General features: G+C 39.4%; 1 protein-coding gene across 1 annotated transcript in view; it reads right to left on the reverse strand.

Annotated features, from left to right (window-relative positions):
• LOC146461099 (uncharacterized) overlaps positions 1–7,216 on the reverse strand; it is a 62,646-nt gene extending 55,430 nt beyond the window's left edge. Inside the window, exon 1 of the mRNA XM_085087335.1 lies at positions 7,202–7,216. The gene's annotated coding sequence lies outside the window, so the exon portion shown is untranslated. The remainder of the gene's footprint in view (positions 1–7,201) is intronic.
• Between the last annotated feature and the right edge of the window lie 1,693 nt (positions 7,217–8,909).

Here is an 8,909-nt window from a genome sequence, read left to right on the forward strand (position 1 = left end):
CGGCAAATTCAAATCATTATTTCGTTCGAAGAAGAAAGAGGTAAGTTTATTCCTGACTTGAGCAGATGTTTCCTCTTTTACAACACATTTTTCTCGGGCAAATCAACGAAGCTTCATACCTAGAGACTCAGGGCAGATAAATCACTCGAGAAAAGATTAACTAGAAGGTAAAAGCGGCGATTGCAAGGGAAATGTTAAATGAAACAACACCACTTTACTGTAAACTTTTTCTCGATTGTGCCGATTTCTCAAGGTTTTCGTGTCCACAATTCGTCTGTCGGCTTGGGTCTGTAGTGGAAACCCGAAATGTACTATCGACTAGAAGTTGACATTTCTTCGACAAAGCGAGAACAAGCTGTATTTTCCGTGCGTCTACCTTTGAAGAAATTTGCTTACATATAATACTGCAGCAGAAGGGGTATCGCGGTTCGAAGAGAGCCTCGTACTTTTCTAACCTTGTTGTCTTCTTTTAGTTCTTTTAGATCTCAAACAGCCATAAAGACTGAATAACGACCAGTTGCCGTGCTATTCTGTATATCAAAGCAAGGTAAGGACAAACACCTACAGTGTAGTCTGGCCGATTCATAAGACAAATAGCTTACTTGCCATGCAGTTTGTTACTGCTGGAGTTGCTTAAAGTACAATTTCAGTTTGAAGACCTTTGAAAAAGAGCGGGAATTAAAAACTACTACATCAGCATTTCCAAACCACTTTGCTTATTCAACTTAGCAATTGCACGTAGTAACAGATCTATCATACTGCGCTTGAACCAATCAGTTTCAAACGTTTTAAGATTTTCTTTCGCTTCGAAATATGACTGTGCTTTAGTGTCTGAGTATGCCTTGTCCAATTGTTATACATCGTGTAGAGCTGCAAGAATTCTGTAAAACAACAAGTGGAACGGGCGACAAGTATACGATTAAACTTGTCTATGGTATTCATATATATGCATAAGACAGTCTAACCTGGTTTGACTGGAGTTCCTGCCTCAACATTGTCCGATTAGTGATCGATCAGAGTTCAATTCAAATAAGTGTGGAAACTAGTCTTGTTTCCTTTTCGAAATCGTAAGGTTTGTCAGCCATTTGCATCAATTACAGCATGCGCAAAGACCAGTTACTTCAAGTCCCAGTGTTGTGAAGAGTCTTATATACATCCTTCGCTAGGCCTTTTGATTTGTATCAATAACATCTCCATTGTCTTATCCCAGTGTCTCATCCCGAGCCGATTTACGTGGGTACATGTATTTTTATAAAACATATACCGCAGTGATGTTGTCAACAAGGGTCTATATTGGAATCACAGTTTTCTCGGAAATTGACCTCTCACCAATATCCAAATATTGCAATAATGATTTTCTTACAAGGAGTCACGCAATAGTGGTCTAGGGCCTGTTCATGTGACTCCGATCAACTGGCTCGCTTTCCGAGATTTCGCCTCACCGCCATTTCTTTCCTAAAAATCTCGATGTGTTCGTATGAAAAGGCGTTGTAGCCCTGTTACCGAGTTCTCGGTTTTTGCAACCGTCGGCTGAACAGCGCTCAAAATTTTCCCATATGAACATTCGGTTAAGGAACGAATCAAGAATGGCTTACAAAAACCTTGATTTCGGCGCTGATAAATAAATTCAGTACCAAGAACTGCGAATAGAAATGGCCGGAAAAACTTTTTCACTTGGACGATGTTTTTATGCTTGGTCCCATGGTTGCTTTACAGCTGTCGGATGATTTCGACAAACATTCAAAGGAAGAGAAAGCTTAAAGGGGAAGTCTCATGGGTTTTTTGACCTGTTTGGTTACAAATGGTGAAATAAGACCTTCATATAGCTACAAATCAATTTTAGAACCATGAGAGAAAAGAGATCAACTCAATTCTTGAAAAGAACGACCCGTGATTAGTTCTGGCGCATTTTGGAGTTAGCCTAACATTTTTCAAGTTTCAATCCATACCGATCTACCCTGTCTCTAGCCAGAGGCACTGATTGACAGTTTTATTGCACGAGGGTGATAATTTCTAACAAAACTAGACAATTATTTTATGTTTCTGTTGACAGACAAACATTTTGGGGTTTTGAAATGACATCAAATTCGCGTGATACTTCCCCTTTAAGCGAAGAATCGCACCTCAGTATTTGACCATACGAAGAACGACCCGTGATTAGTTTCAATCCATACCGATCTACCCTGTCTCTAGCCAGAGGCACTGATTGACAGTTTTTTTAAGCGGAGAATCGCACCTCAGTATTCTCCTCGGTAACCGGACCGAAATTTCCAATATAAACAGAAGACAAAATTCGTCCCACTAACCGGGCCAGCCTGGTTACCGGGCTGATATGAAGAGGCCCTCGGCAGTCTTGGGTTCTTTGACCATACGAGACGCTAGATATGCACAACAAGCAAGCTCTGGAGTCGAAAATATACACCGAGATAAACCATTCTCGTCCCAAGAGCTGCGATCCTTTTGGCCAGCCTTACACGCACGGCTCACGATCCCAACTTTGAGTCCCCCATAACCGTGAACCTGCACGGGCACAAAGGTTTTGTTCAATAATGAACTGAAGATTTTAATAAAAAAACGAAATATTAGAATTAATGAAGTGAAAAATTAGTCAAGCTTGAAAAATCTTCGTCCTTTTCCTTCCGAACTCGAATCCATTCAATCCACCTTCATCATCAATCCTAAGCACTCCTGAAGGGGCATAGGGCGTTCACCAGTACACACTACCTTGTAAACATTTTGGGTCTGTCCCACGAACAGTCCACTTCCCTTCCAGTTTTTGTTGGGGCGTCCTCCATTTTTCCTCTTTTCCTGAGGTTGGTAGGCAAAATTCGAATCCCTTAGTGATTAATAGAAGTTAGAATTTAATTCTCATATTTCTTATGGGCTTTCTTAGTATCCGCGTTGTATTTCTTTAACAGGTAAAGCCAAAAAATAAAAGCAATATCTGCACAAGGCTGTTAAATAAAGAGTGGCGTCTATGGTGGACAAAATACCTCATTTGGAAGGGATCTACGTGATAGGGCTCACTCACCCCATTGAAGAGCCTGAAGTCGTTTATGTCGGTCGATCGAACGACGTCCATCGCAGAATGGTGGAACATAAAAGACAAGACTTAGCCGTAGATCAGTTTGTCAAGCAGGAGTTTACCGCTAATGGCGGGGAGGATCTACGAGTGAAGTGGATCAAGGAAGCCACAGAATCGCAATACGTTGAATGTATTGCTCAGAAATTAGGATACTGGCCACGATACAACATTCGGCGTTGAACTCAGCGGAAGTATAAGTAGCAGTGAACCGAACAATTAAGTTAAAACACCGCAGCCCGATAAGAAGAGGTTAATTTCATGTTAAAGACGGGAGAGAGAATAAAAATTAACTGTAATATATCGCACAGTTGTAATCTTTAGTCCGCTTATACTCTGTTACTTTGAATACCAGTCAGTTTGCCCTTCTTCAGTCAATAAATTTTCGTTTAATTCAGTATTGCTCATGATTTTCTTTTTCGTGTATTTCATTAAGCCTGGGACTGGGTATTCCTTGAAAAACAAAAACAAAAGCAACAACAGAAGCAAAAACAACAACCGCGACAATAAAAATATGTTGCTATCCAAACTTTCTGTATTGTGACTTTAAACAATCTAATATTCTCACATAGAACCGGAGAGCCACTCTACGCGTCACTGCCCTTGACAGCTCCTTTCGTTTGAGTAGCTAATCAAGGTGGTTTGATATATTGTAGGCTAACTTAAAAAAATCGTAACCATTCAAGTGTGCATTAACCGAGGTGGAGCGTTCGCTATCTAAAGCTTATGTATCACGAACCTTGTGCGCTGATCAATTTGAATCGTCAACAACCACGGCCCCTCACCCCGGTGCATTTGAACTTTTGGAGATTTACTGTTCAACTTCCCGTCTAATTAAACCTTCGACTTCACAATCAATCAATCAATCAATCAATCAATCAATCAATCAATCAATCAATCAATCAATCAATCAATCGAGGGCTGCTTAAAAACCTTGTCATTGTAGACAACAAGAAAAGGGGTGTCAGTAAAACGCGAGGTCGGGGCCGGGGTCACTTTTTTTCTTTCTTTTTTTCTTTTTTTTTTTAACATCACAGGTCATTTGTGGGTCAAATAAGGTTATTAAAGCCAATATAAAAAAGTTAATTCTCTAAAGCTTACTAGCTTAGGATAGCTCATCGGTGGCAACACTCGGTGCAGTTCCGTATTCTGGCCGACATTGGTTCCGTGGATTGACTACCTTTTATTCTTCTAAGAAACGAAATGAGGCAAAAAATACAAGGTACGAGACAACATATTTCCTTGAACTAACAAATTCTTGAACTAGAATGTGCATGATCTTACTATGAACACCCCTACGGTTTTCGACGCCATTTTGACGAGTTTGAAATGGAAATCCGATGTCAAATAATTTTCATAAAACATTGCTGCTAAAAAAAAATTAATGAATTGGAAACTTTTAGCACTAGGAAAAGGATTTTAAGAAAAAAATTGGAGGGATGTAGCTGTGCCAGAAAGCGTCCAGCCGTGTTTTGAACTTTCCATACATTTGTCTGTAAAGCGAACCAGCCGTGAACTGCTACTAAAAATAGTTCGCGGGAAAAAATACGGGCAAATGTATGGAAAGTTCAAAACACGACTGGACGCTTTCTGGCGCAGTTACATACCTCCAATTTTTTTTTCTTTAAATCCTTTTCCTAGTGCCAAAAGTTTCCAATTCATGGATTTTTCAGCAGCAATGTTTTATGAAAATTATTTGACATCGGATTTCCATTTCAAGCCTGTTTGCCTACTCGTCAAAATGGCGTCGAAAACCTATTTACATGTCAGTTTTGATGTCGGCAATCAGATTTCAGAGTTCTCGTAGAAATTTCCCTAGTTTATTGACGGTATAAAACAATTATTTTTTCTTTACATTACAGCACAAGTGTTTCAAGAATAACAATTGTCTCTCAAGTATTTTGAGTCTTTTTTTTTTTTGTCAGTTAATGCGTCTTTTGCGGAAAGATTTCCAGAGAAATGTTCTACATTCCGTTCAAATGCCGAGCTTTACAAAGGAATTCGAACGCATGTTTATTTCATTCTCGGAAATAATAGTCACGCGTGACATGGATTGACTGTAACAAACGAGCGCGATCATGGAAGGCGGCAGGGGTGTTCATAGTAAGTTCATGCACATTCTAGTTCAAGAATTTGTTAGTTCAAGGAAACATATTGTCTCGTACCTTGTATTTTTTGCCTCATTTCGTTTCTTGGAAGAATACAAGGTAATCAATTCACGGAACCAATGTCCGCCAGAATACGGAACTGTATCGAGTGTTGTCACCGATGTCTTTGACCTATCCTATTTGCTAGTAAGCTTTAGAGACTTAACTTTTTTATATTGGCTTTAATCCCTATTTGACCTACAATGTTGAAAAAAAAAAGTAACAAAAAAAAAAGAAAAAAAAAAAAAAAAAAGAAAAAAAGGGACCCCGACCCCGGCCCCGCGTTTTACTGACACCCCAAGAAAAGTGTTTTCCCTCGCAAATTATGGCTTAATAAGCCCTTCCCGGTAACTTCATATGCCCACATTTCTGCACGAACTGGCCAAAAGAGGCAGGCTTCCGAAAAAGAACGAGCAGTACCTGGGGCAGAGGACGAAGCCGTGGTTGTGCCGCAGGTAAAATTTTAAAATGATTGAAAATCACAAGTTTCATCATATAGCTGTTTTTGCGAACGTTTATATCGAGACATTACTGTGCAGTTAACAGACTGAAATGCAGGTTTGCGCATTTCAATTTTAACTTGCGGTTAGGCCCTCTAAAATACAGCCACGAAAATGCTTGTAAATAAAGAGTGGGGTCAAGTAAAGTTTACTTACAAATGGACAGTAAAAACAACTTTTGAAAAAAGGAGCGGGAACATAAATCTGCTTCATCAGCATGTTGAATGGATTACATCATAAGATGTGCTAGGACAGCACTTTCGATATTTGAGGGAAAAAAACCCAGAAGCATCAGACCAAGAAATTGCATCATCTTCACAAGTGTGGCTGAATGTGTGGTTGATGTCCAATCAGATGTATAAAGTTCAAGATGAGTAGATGTGATTGGTCGAGAAAGGGAAACAAACCTAAATAAATATATGACGTCAATGAACCAATTTGGACCACAATATCAATATTTCTGACTTGGCGGCAAATTCAAATCACTCTTCCGTTTGAAGAAGGAAGAGGTAAGTTTATTCCTGACTTGATCAGTTCTTTCCTCTTTTACAACACATTTTTCTTGGGAAAATCAACGAAGCTTGATACTTAGAAACCCAGAGCAGACAATTAACTCGAGAAAAGATTAACTAGAAGGTAAAAGCGGCGATTGCAAGGACAATGTTATTTATGAAACAACCCGACCACCTTGTAAACGTTCTCTCGATTGCGCCGATTTCCCAAGGTCTTCGTGTCCACAATTGTTTGTTCTTGGGTCTCCAGTGGAAACCCGAAATGTGCGATCGACAACAAATTGACATTTCTACGACAAAACAACAACAAGCTGTAATTTGTTGTGCCTAGCTTTGAAGAGATTTGTTTACCTATAATACTGCAGTAGAAGGGCTCAGCCTCGTACCTTTCTAACCTCGTTGCCTTCTTTCAGTTCTTTTAGATCTGAAACAGCTATAAAGACTGAATTACGGCCAGTTTCTGTGCTATTCAGTATATCCAAGCAAGGTAAGGACAAACACTACAGGGTAGTCTCGCAAATAGCTTCAGTTGCTTGTCACGAGGTTTGTTATACTGCTGCAGCTGTTCAAAGTGCACAGTTAGCTTAAAAAAGAGCGGGAATTACAAACTACTACATCAGCATTTCCGAAAAACATTTTTTACTCAACTTAACAATCGCGGTAGATTTATCATACTGCGCTTGAACCAATTTCAAACGTTTTTATACTTCATTTCGCCTCGATTAACTAGCTTTAGTGCGGAGTGTCTCAGTATTCCTTGTGTCCAATTGTTTATACAGCGTGTAGAGCTGCGAGAATTCTGTAAAACAAGCAGTGGAACGGGCGACAAGCAAAATATCATGTTTTTGATATCTCTGTTAAAATGAACGAAGCGTAAATTTATGTAACAAGAGCTAAACGAAGTGTGAATGCGATTAAACTTGTCTATGGTATTCATATATACGCAAAAGACAGTCTAACCTGGTTTGGCTGGAGTTCCTGCCTCAAGACCGATCACCGATCGATCAGAGTTCAATTCAAATAAGTGCGGAAACTTGTTTCCTTTCAGAAATCGGAAGGTTTGTCAGCCATTTGCATCGTTACAACGAAGATCAGTAATTCAAAGTCTCAGTGTTGTGAAGGTAAGAGCCTTATATACATCCCTTGCTAGTCCTTTTGATTTGTATCAATAAGATGTCCATAGTCTTATCCCGGTGCCTCAGTAACCCGGGCCGATTTACTATATTAAGAGAGACGTGTGTACATGTATTTTCGTAAAATATAAGCCGCAGTGATGTTGTCAACAAGGGATTATATTGAATCACAGTTTTCTCGGAAATTGACCTCTCAACTGACCCAATATTGGTATTTTGGAAGGAGTCACGCAAGAATAGGCTGGGGCCTCTTCAACCGGGCTGGCTCGGTTGCCGAGATCTTGCCTCACCACTACATTGTATTTCCATCGTAAAAATTTCGATGCGTTCATGTGATAAGGCGGGCTAGCCCGGGTACCGAGATCTCGGTTGACTCTTGGATGCTAAACGCCATACCGAGACATTTTGTTGATTTCAAAAGTCGATTATGTATTTAGGGCTAGGAAAAATACCTTTTGGTCAATGTCCAGTTGGATTTTAGTTTCTGATTAGTCAGAAAATCGAGCAGGGCCCTAGAATACACATTGGACATATCTCCTGTTGTTTCCACAATTTCTACCTTGCTGACGTAGAAGTCGAAAAGAGTAGGTTGTTTCCTTATTCTTTCTTCTTTCATTTCTACTAATTAAGTAAATGCGAGCGGCATATAATCGAAGTTAGTGAAAATGAATGTACGAAATTAATTGGCGCAATCGATGGAAAGCACGCCGCCTCGTGTAGTAGGCTAAAACCTTTCTCCCACGATCTCCAGGAAAGAGAGACCGAAGAAGAAAACTTAAACGGATTAGTTTGCGATTTAAAGTTGAACCTTCTATACCAGAACAACAAATTTAAAACAATGTTGATGAAAATACGAAAGCGACTTTACCATAACATCATCATCATCTTGAAAATACTTAGTGAGTTGTTTCATCTGGAATTTAATCTAACTGACATGGAGGAGATTGAACACTTACAAGCTTATGAACTTGATTCCTTTTATATCAAAATCTCAAAGACTAACTGACGCAAAACAAAAGATTTGTTGTATTTTTGTAGAAGGTAAGGAAAGCAGTTTGTTCACCCAATGCCTGTTAAGAGCGCCTGTCTGTAAAAACCAGACAAATTCTAAATTTCGCAGCAACGGTGGAAGATTTAATGTTAGATAGGCTAGGATATAACTAAAATCACTGTATAGTATCTTCGGTGAAATATCCCTTTACTTGAAAGAAAAATGCAAATAACGAAAACTGTTAAAGCCGTCATTTGAGGCGCTAAATTATTACACGGGTTACAGAGCCTAGAAAACAAATCATTCTACCGCCTTTAAAACACTCAATTCTTTTTTACAATCTCTAAATATCTGTTGGAATGAGTGGGAAATATTGCGTTCTGTGTATGCGAAAATAATTTAATCTCGAAGGCATACAATTCACTGCAGTAAAAGTACTCCCCCCTGAAGTACTTCGTGAACAAAATTAATTTCCACCTGATGCGCGTAACCTTTAAATCGATTAAGCTTCTGGGCCCGGTTGTTCGAAAGCTGATTAACGCTA

This window comes from Pavona decussata, unplaced genomic scaffold (genome assembly GCF_977016875.1).
Source record: "Pavona decussata unplaced genomic scaffold, jaPavDecu1.1 SCAFFOLD_202, whole genome shotgun sequence".
Lineage (NCBI taxonomy): Eukaryota > Metazoa > Cnidaria > Anthozoa > Scleractinia > Agariciidae > Pavona > Pavona decussata.